This window comes from Gouania willdenowi, chromosome 9, assembly GCF_900634775.1.
Source record: "Gouania willdenowi chromosome 9, fGouWil2.1, whole genome shotgun sequence".
NCBI classification, from domain to species: domain Eukaryota; kingdom Metazoa; phylum Chordata; class Actinopteri; order Blenniiformes; family Gobiesocidae; genus Gouania; species Gouania willdenowi.
Window position 1 is genome coordinate 2,181,997 of NC_041052.1, and position 5,875 is coordinate 2,187,871.

Sequence of the window (5,875 nt, forward strand, 5' to 3'; positions counted from 1 at the left end):
ATACTTAAACAGCGCTAAAAAAGCAGTAAGGCACAAAAAATGACAGAAATCAAAAATCACCTGAAATCAAAAGTAAGGCTATAGCATGGCATTTTTTTTCCAAAAAATTTCCGAAAAAAAAAATTGAGTTCGGACCATCATTAGACCCTAAAAACTACTGCAAATATAATGCACATACTTAAACAGGGCTAAAAAAGCAGTAAGGCACAAAAAATGACAGAAATCAAAAATCACTTGAAATCAAAAATAAGGCTATAGCATGGCATTTTTTTTCAAAATATTTCCAAAAAAAAAAAAATTGAGTTCGGACCATCATTAGACCTTAAAAACTACTGCAAATATAATGCACATACTTAAACAGGGCTAAAAAAGCAGTAAGGCACAAAAAATGACAGAAATCAAAAATCACCCGAAATCAAAAATAAGGCTATAGCATGGCATATTTTTTCAAAAATTTCAAAAAAAAAAAAAAAAAAATTGAGTTAGGACTGTCATTACATCTTAAAAACTACTGCAAATATAATGCACATACTTAAACATGGCTAAAAAAGCAGTGAGGCACAAAAAATGACAGAAATCAAAAATCACCCGAAATCAAAAGTAAGGCTATAGCATGGCATTTTTTTTCAAAAAAATTTCCGAAAAAAAAAATTGAGTTTGGAACATCATTAGACCCTAAAAACTACTGCAAATATAATGCACATACTTAAACAGCGCTAAAAAAAAAGCAGTAAGGCACAAAAAATGACAGAAGTCAAAAATCACCCGAAATCAAAAGCAAGGCTATATAAAGCAAGGCATTTTATTTGCAAAAAAAATTTCAAAAAAAAAATTGAGATCGGACCATCATTAGACCCTAAAAACTACTGCAAATATAATGCACATACTTAAACAGGGGGGGAAAAGCAGTAAGGCTCAAAAAATGACAGAAATCAAAAATCACCCGAAATCAAAAGCAAGGCTATAGCAAGGCATTTTTTTTCAAAAAAAATTGGGTTCGGACCATCATTAGACCCTAAAAACTACTGCAAATATAATGCACATACTTAAACAGTGCTAAAAAAGCAGTAAGGCACAAAAAATGACAGAAATCAAAAATCACCCGAAATCAAAAGTAAGGCTATAGCATGGCATTTTTTTTTCAAAAAAATTTCCGAAAAAAAAAATTGAGTTCGGACCATCATTAGACCCTAAAAACTACTGCAAATATAATGCACATACTTAAACAGCGCTAAAAAAGCAGTAAGGCACAAAAAATGACAGAAATCAAAAATCACCTGAAATCAAAAGTAAGGCTATAGCATGGCATTTTTTTTCCAAAAAATTTCCGAAAAAAAAAATTGAGTTCGGACCATCATTAGACCCTAAAAACTACTGCAAATATAATGCACATACTTAAACAGGGGGGAAAAAGCAGTAAGGCACAAAAAATGACAGAAATCAGAAATCACCCGAAATCAAAAGCAAGGCTATAGCAAGGCATTTTTTCTCAAAAATTTCAAAAAAAAAAAAATTGAGTTAGGACCATCATTAGACCCTAAAAACTACTGCAAATATAATGCACATACTTAAACAGCGCTAAAAAAGCAGTAAGGCACAAAAAATGACAGAAATCAAAAATCACCTGAAATCAAAAGTAAGGCTATAGCATGGCATTTTTTTTCCAAAAAATTTCCGAAAAAAAAAATTGAGTTCGGACCATCATTAGACCCTAAAAACTACTGCAAATATAATGCACATACTTAAACAGGGGGGAAAAAGCAGTAAGGCACAAAAAATGACAGAAATCAAAAATCACCCGAAATCAAAAGCAAGGCTATAGCAAGGCATTTTTTTTCAAAAAAAATTCCAAAAAAAAAATTGAGTTCGGACCATCATTAGACCCTAAAAACTACTGCAAATATAATGCACATAGCTAGACAGGGCTAAAAAAGCAGTAAGGCAAAAAAAATGACAGAAATCAAAAATCACCAGAAATCAAAAATAAGGCTATAACATGGCATATTTTTTCAAAAATTTCAAAAAAAAAAAAAAAAAAAATTGAGTTAGGACTGTCATTACATCGTAAAAACTACTGCAAATATAATGCACATACTTAAACATGGCTAAAAAAGCAGTGAGGCACAAAAAATGACAGAAATCAAAAATCACTCGAAATCAAAAATAAGGCTATAGCAAGGTATTTTTTTACAAAAAATTTCCAAAAAAAAACAAATTTGAGTTAGGGCCATCAATAGACCCTAAAAACTACTGCAAACACAATGCACATACTTAAACAGTGCTAAAAAAGCAGTAAGGCACAAAAAATGACAGAAATCAAAAATCACTCGAAATCAAAAATAAGGCTATAGCAAGGCATTTTTTCTCAAAAATTTCAAAAAAAAAAAAATTGAGTTAGGACCATCATTACATCCTAAAAACTACTGCAAATATAATCCATCCATCCATTTTCATACCCGCTTATTCCCGTTTATCAGGGTCGCGGGGGTCTGCCGGTGCCAATGTCCGGCTCTCATAGGGCGCTGGGCGGGGGTACACCCTGGACAGGGCGCCAGTCCATCACAGGGCAACACAGACAGACAGACAACCACTCATTCACTCCTATGGGCAATTTAGAGACTCCAATCAACCTTACAGTCATGTTTTTGGATTGTGGGAGGAAGCCAGAGTACCCGGAGGAAACCCACGCAGCACGGGGAGAACATGCAAACTCCACACAGAAAGGACCCAAGTGTCCACCCCAGGGCTTGAACCCAGGACTTTCTTGCTGTGAGGCGGACGTGCTAACCACTAAACCACCACTCACAAAAATGAAAAATAACCCAAACTAAAAAGTATGGCTATCACAAGGCATATTTAAAAAAAAAAAAAAAAAATGAGTTATGACCATCATTAGACCCTAAAAATTACTGCAAATATAATGCAGGACTAAGAAAGCAGTAAGGCACAAAAAAGGCAAAAATTGAAAATTCACCAAACTTCGGAGCTAAGGCTATAGTAAGGCAAAAAATCAAACATTTTTTAAATAAAAAATTTAGTGAAGACAATCATTAGACCCTAAAAACTACTTTAAATATAATGCACATACTTAAAATGGGCTAAGATTGCGGTAAGGAAAAAAAAATTCTTGAATTAAAAAAAATTGAGTTAACACCATCAATAGACCCTAAATACTACTGTAAATGTAATTTCATACTTAAATGGGCTAACAAAGCAGTAAGGCACAAAAAATGGCAAGAAAAACAATAATTCACCAACTTTCGGACGTAAAGCTATAGTAAAGCAAAAAATAAATAAAAAAATAACAATAAATTGAGTTAGAACCATCATTAGACCCTAAAAACCACTGTAAATATAATACACATACTTAAAACGGGCTAAGAATTTGGTAAGGCACAAGAAATGTACCCAACTTCGGAGGTAAGGTTATAGTATGACAAAAAATTCAAAAAATTTTGAAAAAAAAAAAAAAAAATAGTTAGGACCATCATTAGACCCTAAAAACTAATGTAAATATAATGCACATACCTAAAACGGGCTAAGAATGCAATAAGGCACAAAAAATGGCAAAAATCGAAAATTCACCCAATTTCGGAGGTATGGTTATAGTAAGGCATAAAATAAAAAAATTTTGAAAAAAAAAAAAAAATAGTTAGGACCATCATTAGACCCTAAAAACTAATGTAAATACAATGCACATACCTAAAAAATGGCTAAAAATGCTGAAAGGCACAAAAAATGGCAAAAATTCACCCAACTTTGGAGGTAAGGTTATAGTAAGGCATACAATCCAAAATAAAAAATAAAAAAAATTGAGTTAAGACCAATAATAGATCCTAAAAACTACTTTAAATATAATAAACATATTTAAACAGGCTCAGAATGCGGTAAGGCACAAAAAAACATAAAAATATAAAATTCACTAAACTTCAGAGGTAAGACTTTAGTAAGGCATAAAATGAAAAAAAAAATTTAGAAAAATAAAAATTTGAGTTAAGACCATTAATAGTTCCTAGAAACTACTGTAAATGTAATAAACATACCTAAAATGGGCTAAGAATGCGGTAAGGCACAAAAAATGGCAAAAATCAAAAATTCACCCAACTTCGGAGGTAAGGCTAGTTAGCCATGAAAATTGGTGAAAACTTTTCTAACACTTCAAAACTCCATTCTGAGGCGTTTGAAATTTTTTCACCCTTTTTTATACCTTACAATAGCCTTACCTTCGTTTTGGGGCGTTTCATATTTTTTCGTCCGTTTTTATGCCTTCCTATAGCCTTACCATTTTTTGAGGCGTTTGACAATTTTTCGCCTTCTTTTATGCCTTACTACAGCCTTAACTCCATTTTTGGGCGTTTGATAGTTTTTCTTCTGTTTTTATGACTTACAATTGCTTTGTTTTGAGGTGTTTCAATTGTTCTTTTTAACCATTTTTATGCCTTACTATAGCCTTACCTCCCCTTTGAGGCGTTTGATATTTTTTTGTCTGTTTTTATGCCTTGCAATTGCCTTAACTTCGTTATGAGGTGTTTGAAATTTTTACGTCCGTTTTTATGCCTTACTATCGCATTACCTTAGTTTCGGGGCATTTGACATTTTTCTGCCTTACTATAGCCTTACCTTTGTTTTGGGGTGTTTTACATTTTTTTGCCCCTTTTTATTCCTTACTATAGCCTTACTTCCATTTTGAGGAGTTTAAAAAAAAATTGCCCCTTTTTATGCCTTACAGCCTTACCTCCATTTGAGGCGTTTCAATTGTTTTTAAACCATTTTTATGCTTTATTATAGCCTTAACTCCATTTTGGGGCGTTTGATATTTTTTTCACGCGTTTTTATTCCTTGCAATTGTCTAAACTTTGTTTTGAGGCGTTTTAAAAAACATTTGCCCGTTTTTATGCCTTACTATACCATACTATATAATTTTTTTCAAACTATTTTTTTTTGCCGTTTTGTGCATTTTTCTACTGACTCACTGCATTGAGTGTTTTTAAAGTTACTGCTGATCTTCATCCAATCACAGTCCGCGTTATAAAAGAAGCCAATAACCTGTAATAAGGCCGTCTGGCTCGCTGAGTGAACACATCCTGACAGATATCCACTGGCATATCCTCAACACCCAATGACAGCAATCAGCGCCTTTATGAGTTCCTGTTCTGTGTCTCGTATAAACATCGCCCTCCTTCGTTTCTTATCTCTACACAACAGCTTCACAAGCACGTGCTGCCCTCTATAAACAAAGGCCTTGTTCTTTTTTTTCTCCTCAAGGATGTTCGTTCAATCACCAAATGATGAATTAGCTTTGGCCTGACGTGCTGCTCTTCATTATGAGGAGTCTGTCTAATTAAAAGCACCCAGAGGCCTGAGGGCAGCTTGTCTTACTCACTCATGGAGTATTTTTGGTTGTTCCCATTAGACAACGTGTCGGATTCAATTAAATTATATTAAAAAAAAACTGCAGCAGCCACAACAACACACAAATATTTATTTTTTCTTTCCAGGCATTTGAAAATATGACCAAAAGCAACAAAACTGGCAAATAGAAACTGCTTCAAAAACACATAATGAATGCATCCTCTTCAGTGTAATTTAAAGCTGTGTGTGAGTGTGTTCATAAACTCTATACTCGCAGTGATACAACAAACAGTTTCAGACAATAAAATATGTAACGATTACAGAAAAGCTTCTGTGTAACACACACCAGAGTAGGAAGAAACAACTTTGTTTTAATCAGAAATAAAATAGGTTCAAAGTGACCAAAAATGAGGCAAAATGTGCTGAAATTGGATTTTTAAAAAACACAGAAAGTATTGAAAAGTTGCAAATTAGAGTGGACAAAAAGTGGTAAAGAGGGTTCAAAGTATCAATATTGGAACAT